Below are 15,130 nucleotides of genomic sequence, written 5' to 3'. Positions count from 1 at the left end.
CATCTCCGTTAGCAAGTTTACGCGGATCGCCCCGTACAAGGGGCTGCACGGTGCTAATGGGTTAACAAGGTAACAACGTTAAAACGTTGACGCCATGCAGCGCTCGCACGGGGCGATCCGCGTTAACTCGCTAACGGAGATTAGTCATGTTAATGCCGTTATGGCGTTAACTTCATGTTAACGAGATTAATGCTGATAGCATTAAGTTATATATTTGTAGTAAATATTCAGTGAGCATGGGAGGAATGATGCCGTAACATAAAAAGTAAGTTCAAGATTAGCGAACCAGATAGTACGACTGTACCTGTACATGAAGTTCTCAAGCTGAACTGTGAGCCTCTGAGCTTTTCTCTTGTCTTTGATGGCACAGCTGAACTCAGACAGGGAACAGAAACACCTGAAAACACAAACATCACAACACTAATCAACTTAACACAGACCGAGCCTCACCTGCACAATGGGTCTCACCTGAGCCTCACCTGTATGACGTCTACAGCCAGACAACTGAAGTTGTTGTCATCGATGATTTCGGGTGTCCTTCCACTCAGCCAGTTCTCTTGTTCCTTCTTCAGGGCAGTGTTCAGCCACAGCTTCACCTTTTCCTAAAGAAAACGTTTCACTTTACATTTGTTCTACAAATTATAATCAGATGCTGTCGAGTTATCATAGAGCCGGGGTTCTCTATGTAACCACCCCAGCAGAAAACCGACCATCAGGCCGAAGCGAGAAGCCATCCTCAACAGTTTTAACATGGGGGGACAGAACTGAGTTGACCCGACAGCAGCATCAGTTCCTGCTGCTCTTTACCTCTTTGTGGGTCAGGTACTGCTCCTCCAGCAGCTTCAGCTCATCTTGCGGCAGCAGAGAACCCAGACAGGGCACCTTTATCTGTCCATCCAGCTCTGTATGTTCCAGGATTTCACTGCAATGAAACAACAGACATTCAAGATTACACCACTCGTCAACTCTGGCATTGCAAAAGTACACAAATACTAATGTGAATAACAGAAGAATGAACAAAAGAAAAAGACTAACAACAGGAGCCTATGGAGAGTCTACAAAGTTCCTCTACACTCGTTATTCATAGACCTGGTGTCTATAAATAATGAGTGTGCACACACTAACAAAATTGACCAGTTGGCTCCACACCAACTCTGCACTACAGAAAAGCCCTGTCCCAGTCCTTAGACAGGTTCCAGAAACCAGCCACCTAACAGAGGCGGCTGTGGCAGAGGCTACAAACATAATGACCATATCTGAGTGTTTATGTGATGTATGCTTTGGAGACAGTAGCACTGACAAAAAGACAGGACACAGAGGTGAAGATTTTCAGAGAGCAGTATAGACAGGATCACAAATGAGCTGCATTGAGCATGTGGAGAAGAGGGAGCGTGGAGGATGAAGATACAGTTACCAGGCAGAAGGAGAAGAGCAAGACTTCAGAGGAGGATGTACTGAAGAAGGACATGCAGAGGGATGGTGTGACAGAGGAGTATTCTTGGATAGGAGGCAAATGATCTGTTGTTGCACCCCCTGCTGTACTTCAAACTACGGGCTTACTTTTTGTTACTAGAGTATTTAAAAGTAGAATAGGAGGCAGAGCCTTCAGTTTTCAGGCCCTCTTCTGTGGAACCAGCTTCCAGTTTGGATTTAGGAGACAGGCACTATCTCTACTTTTAAGACTATAGTCTTTAAGACTATAGTCTTAAAAGTAGGAAAAGGAAAGGAAAGGAAAGCTTGAAAGTTTGCTTCAAACTTTCCTTTTTGATAAAGCATGTAGTTACGGCTGGATAAAGTAACCCAGTGTTTCCCAACCTGTGTCACATAGGTGTGCCATGAGAGATTGTCAGGTGTGCCGAGGGAAATTATTTAATTTTAATTAATTGGTCCAAAAAATTCTAATCCAGAAGAGCCTATTACGAGCGGTAGTCAAAAGAAAGCAAAATCAGTGAGCTCGAGGCAATACAGCGAAAGTAATCTTTCATTCGGATTTGCTTTCACTGGAGATCCGACTGCACCGACTCCGTTATGTTTGGTGTGTGGAGAAAAGCTCTCAAACAGTGCCATGGTCCCAAGCAAGCTCAAACGCCATCTCCACACAAAACATCCCTCACTTCAAAACAAGAACAGAGACTATTTTGCTTGCTTGCTTGAACACGCTGAGAAACAACTTTACTGAGAAGAAACACAAAGGTGTCTGAAAGAGCTCTCAAAGCTAGCCACTATTTTTTGCTCTGGTTTACATTCCAAAATCCTCTAGTTTTATAGTATACGACAGCAGATCACTTGTAAACATCGGTGACAAAGCTGCACATCTAATCTTGGACACTTTTAAACCCGACCCATCCTGGCCGCCAGAGATTCTACACGGCGCGGAGAACAACAAAGGACGGGCCGCTCATCCGAGGCATAGAACAAAGAAGCACCGGGGAAAACGCGCTGGCATTAGGAACAGACTGAGACAGCAGGCGTATCGCGCACCACTGCCCAGTATCCTACTGGCCAACGTACAATCCATGGAGAACAAGCTCGATGACCTAAGAGCAAGAGTCACCTTCCAATGTGACATGAGGGACTGCAACATTCTGTGCTTCACGGAGACATGGCTGACCCCCACCGTGCTGGACCAGGCCGTAACTCCGTCGGATTCATTCTTTGTGCTCCACGCGGACAGAACGGCAGAGTCAAACAAAACCAAAGGTGGAGGAGTGTGTTTCATGGTGGTGTGATGCAAGGAGCATTTCTACTCTTTCCAGCGGCTGCTCACCATATCTGGAATTCCTGAGCATTAAGTGCCGCTCTTTCTATCTGCCCCGTTAGTTCACCTCGGTCATCGCCACGGTGGTCTACATCCCACCCCAAGCGGACACAGGTATGGCTTTGCGGCGTGCGGTATCCTATCTGGGATACCAGCTAACCTTTGTCAGACCCTGGCCCCAGCCTCACGGCGAAAATGTTTCAGATGCCGGGGCAAACGCAGCGGTCTGCTCGTGAAACTTAAGCCGTACTTGGTGCGCTCTTCCCTGGCTCCTTGGAACGATCTGTGCCTCGCCATGTCTTTTCTCCATGCTCTCTGGAGCCCATCGATGCCTGGCTGGTACCCGTTGTTGGCTCAGATCAGATGTCCCAGCCGCGAAAGATTTTCCCTCATCTTCATCGGCGCGGTGCAAACCTACAGAACCTGCGGCCGCTGTGTCGGGTCTCGCAGTCAGCCAAGAACACGCTGACCTCCACCAGATTTGGATTGGTGAACACTAGATCGCTGAGTAATAAAACTTTTATTTTAAAGGATTTATTTATGACCCAAGGACTGGATTTCCTCTGTATAACTGAGACATGGTTGAGGGCCGGTGAGTCCAGCGTTTTCATAGATCTCTTACCAGATGACTTCCGCTTTTTAAACTCTCCTCGAATATCAGGCAGAGCAGGAGGACTGGTGGTTGTTTTTAAGAAGCAGTATAAATGTAAACCACTGCCCTTATCAACATCACCTAGTAGCTTTGAACTGAGTGTGTTTGAGCTAGGTCGCTCTCACACAGTGCTCTGTGCTGTGGGTTACAGACCCCCAAAATACAATAAGGACTTCTTAAATGACTTTTCTGATCTGTTGGCTGAAATTATGCCAAAATATGATCATGTCCTTATTATTGGGGACTTCAATATTCACTTGTGCTGCCCTGGCAAGCCAATGGCAAAGGACTTTTTAAACTTTTTAACTCTTTTGATCTTGTGCAACCTTTGTCTGTGCCTACCCAAAAATATGGGCACATGTTGGATCTTGTTTTAACTCACAATCTACCTGTCTCTAACTTAGAGGTTTGTGACATTGTATGGTTGGATCATAAGCCTGTTTTGTTTGAGGTTTCCCTTTTTTGTACCAAAGTTAATCTTCCTTCTGTTGTTGCTAGGTGCTGTCGTATTTTTAACCCTTCCTCTGCTGGTCAGTTCTCTATTGTTTTTAATCAGAACTGCAGCCTTCCTGACTCCATATGTAATGATACAGAAGAGCTGAGTACATGGTTTTACTCAGTCTGCCAAACTGTTTTAGATTCGGTGGCCCCCTTTAAGCTTAGGCAAGTTAAAGCCAAATCTGAACCCTGGCTGAATGAAGACACCTGTGCTGCCAGAAGTGTCACGGTTCTGGGTCCGTTGGACCCAGTATTTTGAGTTTATTATGTTTTGGTTTAATTTTGCATCAGGGATTGTTTTCTTGTTGTGTTAATGATTATGATGTTTATTATTGGAGTTTCATGTTTCTGTTTATTTGTGTTTAGGATTTGTTCTTTGGTTGTGTCTGCTTTGTATTGGTCTAGTTCCTTGTGTCATTTTCTGTCTGTCTCTCAATGTCGAGTCTGCATCTTAGTGTGATGGTTTCTTGTTCCTGTTTTATTGTGAAGGTCTGCATCTCATGTGAGTGTGTTCAGTTTTACCTCTCGTCTCGTTAATGACTCCCAGCTGTGTCCCCCACCTGTGTGTAATCTCCCTGTGTTTCTCTGAGTGTATTTTAGTCGTGTCTTTTGTGTTTGTAGTCGCTGGTCCGTCTGTGTATTCACCATGTTTCATCCGTGTGTTCCCTGCTGTCTACCATCGTCTGCCTCTGCTCGCCCTCCTTCATGTTCATGTTCGTGTTCTGGTTTCTGCGCTGTAGTTCAGTTGTTTTCCAGTATAGTTTAGTTTGTCTTCGTTTGCCACTTTCCCTTTGCCGTTTATTCAATAAACCACCTTCACACCTTCACGACTGCCTGCGTTTGGACCCTCCTTCATTTCTTCCACACGGCTCTTCTCACTCGCCGTGACAGTACAGACCAGCCAGATATGGATCCAGCGGCAGTCACCCCACCCACGGAGCTTCGGAATTTCATAACAGACTCAGCTTCAAAATTAATCAACCTGTGGTTAGAGCATGAGGGAGAAACGTTTCTCTACATTCTGGAAGCCAGGCTACAACAGCTTATTTCCGATTATCCCTGGCTATTGGACTCACTGCACCCGCTGGTACAAAACTTCATCCTCCACGAACTCGACCTTCACCCCCCTGCCGCTACCGCTCGCCCGCTCGCTTCCACGGAGGACGGGCAGTCCGAACCGCTGGACGAGGGATTACCCGGCCGTCCCTGAAAAGAAAGCGACGTTCGCGCCGTCGGCATAGCGCCCCACAGCCGGATGTCGGGACATGTAAGCCACCGGCAGTGGTGAGTGAGAGGGACACTGTTTCTGCGTTGCCAGAAACAAGGACGATTTATTCTGGGGCCATTTTCTGTGTTTCCACTGAAAATGATAGTGGTTTATGGCCGCTGCTTCAAAGACTGTTTCTCCTGAGCCCACGCTCTGTGTTAATGACTGTTTCCATTCTGTTTCCAAGCCTGGTATTATGAATTTAGAGAATGGAGATGTTTGGGACCCTTTTTCACCTGCACTGATTCATTCAGGGGAAGTTGTAAACCTCACCGAAACAGTTTTTCCTGATCATGTTCTCCCATCCACACTTTCACCACAGTTTACTGTTGGGTCTACAATTCAGTTAGCGGTTCGGTCAGCAGGCCAGCTGCCCTCAGTTCAGTCAGCAGGCCAGCTGCCCTCAGTTCAGTCAGCAAGCCACGCTGCCCTCAGTTCAGTCAGCAAGCCACGCTGCCCTCAGTTCAGTCAGCAAGCCACGCTGCCCTCAGTTCAGTCAGCAAGCCACGCTGCCCTCAGTTCAGTCAGCAAGCCACGCTGCCCTCAGTTCAGTCAGCAAGCCACGCTGCCCTCAGTTCAGTCAGCAAGCCACGCTGCCCTCAGTTCAGTCAGCAAGCCACGCTGCCCTCAGTTCAGTCAGCAAGCCACGCTGCCCTCAGTTCAGTCAGCAAGCCACGCTGCCCTCAGTTCAGTCAGCAAGCCACGCTGCCCTCAGTTCAGTCAGCAGCCACGCTGCCCTCAGTTCAGTCAGCAAGCCCGCTGCCCTCAGTTCAGTCGCCACTAGCTCAGCAGCCTACTCACTCATTCATTCAGTCTTCATCCTCACCGCTGCATTACAAGCAGGGAACACGCTTCATACAAACTTTTGCTGGTTTTCTTAAGCTGGCCATCTCTGAGACAATTGCTCCCTCTAGGGCCTCCCCAGAGGCTGGGTGTCGCTCACCAGCCAACTCTGGACCCCTAGAGGTCAAGATGCCAGCGCCAGCAGCTCACCCGGAGAACTCACCAGAACAGTCTTGGCTCTCAGCCCCCCCTGAGAGTTCAAGTGAGTTCACCAGTCCGCTTCCGTCCTCTGCTGAGTGTCTTGGGGAACACTTTCAGCCCTCTGAGGACTGCATCCCACTGTTGCTGCCTGAGTCTAGGCACTGTGCTGCTCAGTCCCAGCCAGTGTCCACACTGGCAGAGGTCTGCGTACCGGCTGCTTCAGTGTCTGTTTCCACTGGAGGGCCCGAGGAGCCCGTCCAGTCTCAAGCCACGTTAGCTGGGGGTTCAGGTGAACCCAGCCAGCGTCCTACCTCGTCGGCTGGAGGGCCTGAGGCGCCCGCCCAGCCTCAAGTGTCGTCAGCTGGAGGGCCCGAGTCGCCCGTCCTGCCTCAAGTGTCGTCAGCTGTGGGTTCAGGAGAACCCAACCAGCCTCAAGTGTCGTCAGCTGTGGGTTCGGGAGAACCCAGCCAGCCTCAAGTGTCGTCAGCTGTGGGTTCGGGAGAACCCAGCCAGCCTCAAGTGTCGTCAGCTGGGGGTTCAGGAGAACCCAGCCAGCCTCAAGTGTCGTCTGCTGGAGGGCCCGAGTCGCCCATCCAGCCTCGAGTGTCGTCTGCTGGAGGGCTGGAGTCGCCCGTCCAGCTTCAAGCCAAGTCAGCTGGTGGGTCCGAGGAGCCCACCCAGCACCACGCCTCGTCTGCTGGGGGTCCTGGAGGACCCAGCGAGCACATCCTCACGTCTGCTGACGGTCCAGGGAAGTTTGTTCAGCCACCACCTGCTGAATCATCCCCTGTGACTTCTACACCGTTGCCTGCATCCACATCACCTCCTGCAGCATCACCACTGGCCGTCCCGCTGCCGTCAGGTTCCGCAGCCGTCCCGCTGCCGTCTGGTCCAGCCTCTGTGTCTTCATCCACGCCTGGTCCAGCCTCTGTGTCTTCATCCACGCCTGGTCCAGCCTCAGCTCCGCCTTCGTCTGGTCCAGCCTCAGCTCCGCCTTCGTCTGGTCCAGCTTCAGCTCCGCCTTCGTCTGGTCCAGCTTCAGCTCCGCCTTCATCTGGTCCAGCCTCATCTGGTCCTGCCTCGTCTGGTCCTGCGGCTGCAACACCGCCGTCGGAGCCCACTCGGCCTGTTCTGCCTCGCCTCTGGCGGCCATTTTCCAGGCCTCTAGGTTGGCATAATGGCCATTGTGGTCGGCCCCCGGAACTGTTTGCCCGTCGCCGCCGTTGCCGTGTGCACGGTCGGCCCTCAGAACTGACTCCCAGCTGTGTCCCCCACCTGTGTGTGTAATCTCCCTGTGTTTCTCTGAGTGTATTTTAGTCGTGTCTTTTGTGTTTGTAGTCGCTGGTCCGTCTGTGTATTCACCATGTTTCATCCGTGTGTTCCCTGCTGTCTTCCATCGTCTGCCTCTGCTCGCTCTCCTTCATGTTCGTGTTCTGGTTTCTGCGCTGTAGTTCAGTTGTTTTCCAGTATAGTTTAGTTTGTCTTCGTTTGCCACTTTCCCTTTGCCGTTTATTCAATAAACCACCTTCGCGACTGCCTGCGTTTGGACCCTCCTTCATTTCTTCCACACGGCTCTTCTCACTCGCCGTGACAAGAAGAAAGTGTAGGAGAACTGAAAGTAAATGGAAGAAGGATCAACTTCAGGTGTCATACCAAATATTACAAAACTACTGGAATTCCTATCAGAAGACTGTACAAGATGCTAAGAGGAAACATTTTGCTGCTATTATTCAGTCAAATTGTCGTAAGCCTCATGTCTTATTTAAGACTATTGACAGGGTCCTTCATGCTCCACAGACTGTTGGTGTCGAGTCCTCTCAGGAAATTTGTGAAAACTTCCTACACTTCTTTATTGATAAAGTGCTATCTGTGAAAGCGCAGATTTCCCAGTCCGTTCTCGACCCTTCTATCCCAGTCCCTAGCTCTGCTGTCTTTGACAGGTTTGAGCCAGTTTCTTTGCTCTGCCTGCAGGAGTTGGTTTCTCACCTGAAGCCCTCAGGTATGGAGGACCACAAGAGCCACGCGCATCGAAATAAAAAATTCTGTGCTTAAATAATGAATTGTAGAATAAAATGTGCATTTGTAAATTCATTTTGGAATTCCAATTTAATAAACTGATTTTTAAAATGCTTTTTAAGTCTTCATTTCAAAAAACATTTTCGAATTGCACTTTAATAAACTGCATTTCAAAAATCTTTTTCGAATTGCACTTTAATAAACTGCATTTCAAAAACCTTTTTCAAATTGCACTTTAATAAACTGCATTTCAAAATCCATTTCCCTTTCCTGTTCGCTCAGGGACATGTGGATTAGCAGTTGGATTAGCAGTTGGATTAACAACTTCATTTTAAAAAATCCTGCTGCTATTCAAATTAGCCACACCGTGGGATGTAAGGAGCTCTCTGATTGGTTGGTCAGACACAGGCTGTCTGCCAGCCTGGATGTTTCTAGCGCATAGCTTCGCCCTGCTAAGAAGCGTGTGTGCTTGTACAAAGGCCGTTCAGCCTCGGGATTTACACTCGGCTCGACACGGATATATGAAGAATGAAGGGACCCTGCAGCGAAACGGAGAGCTCAACCCCTGACTGAGTGCCTGTTTTCGCAGTCTGACCACCTGTGAAGGTAACGTGCTAACGTGGCTAACGCTAGCATCACCGCACATAGCCCCGTTATTTTAAGGTCATTTTAGCTTATGATGAGTTTGACGTCGCAGCTGTACGAGCTAGCTACGTGTTTTGTAAGCTGCTGTGCTCTTCACAAATAAAGCTGGAAGCAGCTCAGACTATTAGAACCAGCACTGAGCCCTGTTACATTTATACAGTGTTAGAGCAACGGCTGCAGCCTACAGCCTTTAAACTAGCAATTAAAATGCTGACAGTAAACTCGTCAGTCCAGATGTTACCACATTACTTTGTGATACTTGTGAGTTAAAACAACTGAGACAGGCTGATTAAAATAACAACTGTCAGTGCTCTCATTCAATATATCAATACTGTAGATCACACTACTGATTTCAGCTCATTTAATATGTGAGTGCACAGATTCATTCTCAATTGGACGGAAATGATGATCAAAGGTTGTGTATATATGACAAATTCATCAAATCCCAGCCTCTAACACAGTGTGCTGAATCTTAGCTTTGAATGTCCAGTATTTTCTCATCAGTGCAATGTATGCATTCACTGAACCTACAGTATCTACACCTGTGTGGTAAAGACACAGATAATGAAATTTAATTATTAATACAATATACATCATGAGAAACGAAAGCTGAAATTGATTCAGTTTAGTACTTTTCTCTGTATGCTCTGTGATTATAAAGGCCTTAAATTCTGTGATATATACTGTAAATGATTTTCACAGAGGTCTTAAAGTACTTAAATCACTGCTGATAGTCTGGTTGTTTATATTTTCACATGTTTTTGTGTCTGTAGGGCTGTTTGATGACGATTTGGACTCCTCTGGGAGATGAGGACACACCCACATCTGTTCCATACTGCAGCCATTGATGGTGTTACGGCTCTGAGTCAGCTTTGGGACATCAGACGCACACACTGGAAAACCAGCACCTGGACTTCATGCAGGAGAGACGGCCTCAGTGATGATGGACTCTGCATCCTCTACTTTACCTCCTAATCTCTTTCTCTTTAACACACAATTAAAATCTTAGTGAGGAACTTGTACACATTTGTACTTTTACTTGTTTTATGAGTTATTTTTAAGAAGAGTAAAGCTATTCAAAGTTTTTATTCTTCTGTATTTATTATTTTGTATCATGTACCACAGTCATACTGAACTATACAGACCTGGTGAATTGGAGAAAAAAAATCATATATGAATGAATCATTCAGCTTCGGCAGTATTTCTATTCATCTTATGAATTCCAGTCTAATGTCAATTCACTGTTTGAGTTCAGTCTTGGTCTTAAACTCCCGAGAATACCACCTGGTTCAACAATCTTTTTATCTGATTATTGGGAAAACAGTTCTCTTCTGAGAGATGCTGCTAGAGCTGAAATTGAGCCCAAAGAAACAACAACAAAGTTTCGTTTCTCTGGTTTTTCCATGGAAAATTGTTTTATCACTCACTCAGGTGACTTCTCCAGTGTCATGGATGAGTGATGAATGTATCTCCCACTGGAAACCATTGTGTCCAGTTAAAGTTAATCGACTTTTTCAAGGAGAGTTGTTAGATGCTGTGCTCATGAGGACAATGGGTTTTAAACTTGCAGCACAACACAAAGCTGAAATACTGGATCAACGATCAAAACAGATTGAGCAGAATTAAGTCAAAATGTAATATCCTCATATGATGACACATCACACATGATCCAGCATTGTTCTAAGAATGCAAACTTTCTTATTGGAAGTTTCCACAGCTGCCAGAAAGGGACAGATTTCTGGCTGGTCTTAATGAGTGGTTGTTGCTCTCTTGTTTTCTCTGGAATTGCTGCACGGAGGATGTAACACCCATGATAAGCGCTGAGGTGTGTGTCCTTGTCAGAAATCAGCAATGCTCAGCTTCCAGGTAAGGAAAAGTGGAACCAGAAGATATTCAAATACATCTCTCCACAGCTGCCGATGAATTCTACAAAAAACAAAGTTTGTTAAAAACATTTGTAGGTGAATCACCACTGATTTATCAATGACATCCATTTACTCAAAAATTACTGACAAATGGATAACTAGAATATATAGTTTATAATTTCAACAATGTACTGTAAAAAATGGAACTTTATATGACAAATGTGTGGTGCTTGTGGAATTTTTAACAAGGACCCTACAAAACTTTACAGTACTCATGCTGCCACACTTCTGATGGCTAGGTGTGCAGTTCCTGCTTTAAATGTATTCACTTTTAGGATTAAGAAATCTAAGTGATAAGAGGCCAGAAATGTTTGAACTCGCTTATGAACCTACATCACTGAGGCCGTCTCTCCTGCATGAAGTCCAGGTGCTGGTTTTCCAGTGTGTGCGTCTGATGGCCCAAAGCTGACTCAGAGCCATAACACCATCAATGGCTGCAGTATGGAACAGATGTGGGTGTGTCCTCATCTCCCAGAGGAGTCCAAATCGTCATCAAACAGCCCTACAGACACAAAAACATGTGAAAATATAAACAACCAGACTATCAGCAGTGATTTAAGTACTTTAAGACCTCTGTGAAAATCATTTACAGTATATATCACAGAATTTAAGGCCTTTATAATCACAGAGCATACAGAGAAAAGTACTAAACTGAATCAATTTCAGCTTTCGTTTCTCATGATGTATATTGTATTAATAATTAAATTTCATTATCTGTGTCTTTACCACACAGGTGTAGATACTGTAGGTTCAGTGAATGCTTACATTGCACTGATGAGAAAATACTGGACATTCAAAGCTAAGATTCAGCACACTGTGTTAGAGGCTGGGATTTGATGAATTTGTCATATATACAACCTTTGATCATCATTTCTGTCCAACTGAGAATGAATCTGTGCACTCACATATTAAATGAGCTGAAATCAGTAGTGTGATCTACAGTATTGATATATTGAATGAGAGAACTGACAGCTGTTATTTTAATCAGCCTGTCTCAGTTGTTTTAACTCACAAGTATCACAAAGTAATGTGGTAACATCTGGACTGACGAGTTTACTGTCTGCATTTCAATCGCTAGTTTAAAGGCTGTAGGCTGCAGCCATTGCTCTAACACTGTATAAATGTAACAGGGCTCAGTGCTGATTCTAATAGTCTGAGCTGCTTCCAGCTTTATTTGTGAAGAGCACAGCAGCTTACAAAACACGTAGCTAGCGGCTACGTGTTTTGTGTTTTGCAATACGGCAATTCCGTTTGCTCCAGATTTTAAAGTTTTATCCAGATTGTATGTTGTTTTTCTGTTGTTTTGATTTGTAGTTTGGATTTTTGTTACGCCACTGGTGGGAGGCCCTTTTTATAGCTGCAGATCACCAGTGTGGTCCTGCAGTTGGGTTATCCCCCAGTGCCACATATTAGTTTTGTTGTAATATATTAAAATTTTCTTTGTTTCTTTTATTCAGATGCGGAGTGCCGACGTGGAGGAGACTAGGGTGCCTTGGTGGTGGGATCCTTTGAGTGTACACACCTGCCTTGTTTAGTTTATTAGTGTGAGTGTGTGATTTTGTGTTGCACTTGTGACTTGGTGTGTTTTCTTTTTTTGAGTTTGTGCGTGGCATCCCTGCCCCTCCACTGGTAAGCCAGTATAACAAACCTAACTGCCTTCTTGGTGATTAGTGTTACTTCCAGTATTCTCTTGGTGAAATTCCCAGAGTGGCGTTGTCTTTTAAAACTGTGAAGAGTATTTACTTTATTCTCACCTCGTGCTGCCACAAACTTGGCGTTTGTCGACAGGATATACTCTTTAAAAACAGAGACGTGTGTTCCTTTTTAATTTTTTTTATTATCTGGTGTAACGTAAACTGTTTTTTTTTCATTCATTTTGTACAGGATAAAAGCAAAGCAGCAGCTACTTTGGTGTTGGATTCCACAGCTGTGTTACAGAGGTGGAGGAAGAGTTACAGGAACTCAGGGACTTGATTGCGCAGCTAAAAACAGACAATGAGAGGTTGCGTCAGGAGAGGGCTGTTGGGTCAGGTACAAGTGCTACACCTTCTACTTCAACTGCATCATCTGTTAACCCTCCAACTGCTAGTGTCTCTGTAGCAGAGAGACTAGTTTTTGTGCCCCGTGACAGAAAATGCCCTATGTTTAGAGGAAAATCAGGTATAGGGTTGAATGAATGGTTGGAGGAAATAGAAGGTTGTGCTAGGGCACGTCATTTGTCTTTGGCTGATAAAGCATTTTTCCTGTTTGACCACCTGGAAGGGGAAGCACGTGAGGAGATCAAATATCGCTCTAGTGCAGAGAGGACTGATCCCACTAAGATAATCACTATATTGCAAGAACTTTATGGCTGTTCAGACTCCTATGTAGCATTGCAGTAAGCTTTCTTCTCTAGAAAACAGCAGGAAGGTGAGACACTGCAAGAGTTTTCCCTTGCCCTCTTGGGTCTTATGGAAAAAGTTAAATCGAGTGCCCCTAATGGCATGCCCAATGCTGATGTTTTACTAAGAGATCAATTTGTTGAACAGGTCTTAGACAGTACGTTGCGGCGGGAGTTAAAGCAGCTAGTAAGGAGGCAGCCAACCCTGACATTGTTAGAGATTAGAGGGGAAGCTATTAGGTGGGAACGTGAAGGGTTGCCTAGTGGCATTAGACATAGAAGTAGTTCTGTCCCTTCTGTCTATGGCATTCAGTATGGGGTCCATAGCGGTCCTTCAGGAATAGCCCAGTCCACCCATCTGTCTGAGATGAGTGAGATGAAGGAATTGTTAAAACACCAGCAGGAGCAACTTAATCAGCTCACTCAGAGCATTGCTCGATTGCAGGGCCCCCATCGAATGTCTCGCTCGGGACGGAGTGATTCCATTATATGCAGACGTTGTCAGCAACCTGGACATTTTGCTCGGGAGTGTGATGGGGAACGTGTTCCTCGTTCCCGGGTGGGGTGTCTATTGGCTCAAGGGTTGTTTCCAATGGTCCAGAGGCAGTCTCCAAATTAGTTTCATCCTGTCCGCATATAGATGTGGACATGGGCGGTATAAAAGTACCTTGTTTGGTTGATACAGGGTCCATGGTGTCTACCATTACTGAAAGCTTTTTCCGCCAGCACTTTGAGTCCTGGGGTTAAGAACATCTCCAAGCTTGTCATTGGTTGCAGCTTAAAGCGGCTAATGGTTTGTCTATTCCCTACCTTGGCTATATAGAGCTAGGTGTAGAGCTCTGTGGTAAGTTTATTCCACAGTGTGGCGTGTTGATCGTTAAGGATCCGCCAGGTGCAGGACCTTCTATGGTTCCAGGTGTATTGGGGATGAATGTGATTTGGAAGTTTTACCACGAGCTTTTTGGGCAACATGGTGAAGCATTGTTTAGTTTGGGCTCTGTCACAGAGGCCCCTAAATCCCTTGTGCATGCGCTGCAAAAGTGTCATGATGTTAGTACAAGAGCCCCACCGGATTTGTCTGGCCATGTGAGAGTGAGAGGCAAGCGAGCATGTTGCATTCCAGGTGGTGTAATGAAAATAGTGGCCGCCACCTGTTCTGAGCAATATTCAGGTGCCACCGTGTTATTTGAACCCAAGGATGTTAATTTGCCTGCTGGACTTTTAGCGTCCCCTGCATTGGTTCGAGTGGTTAGAGGTACTGCATACATACCAGTTGTTAATGTAGGGACCACAGCGGTTTTGCTTCATCCCAGGACCATTATGGGGACCCTGGAGGATGTTCACGTTGTCAGTTTGCCTGCTGGTGTGACAGAAATACCCCATAACATAGCCACAATGGCATCTCACACCGCCACTCCTACTGTGCAGGATCAGATGGAAGGAATTGATTTGTCTAAACTGTCAGCAGAGGAACAAGGACAGGTGAGGTCTCTCCTTAAGAAATACAGCTCTGTCTTTTCTGCTCATGACACTGATTTGGGTTGCACTAACTTGATCTCCCATGACATTCCGCTCTTAGATGATATCCCCGTGCGGCAGCGTTATAGGCGCATCCCCCCTTCAGAGTATGAGCTTGTGAAAGAGCATATTAACCAGTTACTAGGCGCTAAGGTGATTAGAGAGAGTAGCAGCCCCTATGCTTCTCCCATTGCATAGGGGCTGCTACTCTTTTTCTCGTTAAGAAAAAGGATGGCATTGTGCTCGCGTATGTGTGTTGATTATCGGCAATTGAACAACAAGACAAGGAAAGATGCATTCCCCCTGCCGCACATTGAGGAATCCCTAGATGCGCTGACTGGTGCCCGTTGGTTTTCCACCATGGATTTAGCCAGTGGCTACAATCAGGTCCCAGTTATGGAAGAGGATAGGCCCAAGACTGCCTTCTGTACTCCTTTTGGCCTATTTGAGTGGAACCGAATGCCATTTGGGCTCTGTAATGCCCCTA

At 46.1% G+C, this 15,130-nt stretch overlaps 1 long non-coding RNA gene across 1 annotated transcript in view; it reads right to left on the bottom strand.

Annotated features, from left to right (window-relative positions):
- LOC146502272 (uncharacterized) overlaps positions 1–15,130 on the bottom strand; it is a 30,553-nt gene that overhangs the window by 2,686 nt on the left and 12,737 nt on the right. Inside the window, exons 3-5 of the long non-coding RNA XR_014869476.1 lie at positions 808–922; positions 480–602; positions 305–397 (exon numbers count right to left, since the gene is read on the bottom strand). This is a non-coding gene — a long non-coding RNA (uncharacterized LOC146502272). The remainder of the gene's footprint in view (positions 1–304; positions 398–479; positions 603–807; positions 923–15,130) is intronic.

This window comes from Neolamprologus multifasciatus, chromosome 15 (assembly GCF_963576455.1).
Source record: "Neolamprologus multifasciatus chromosome 15, fNeoMul1.2, whole genome shotgun sequence".
Classification (NCBI taxonomy): domain Eukaryota; kingdom Metazoa; phylum Chordata; class Actinopteri; order Cichliformes; family Cichlidae; genus Neolamprologus; species Neolamprologus multifasciatus.
This window is presented reverse-complemented; position numbering and strand designations above follow the sequence as displayed.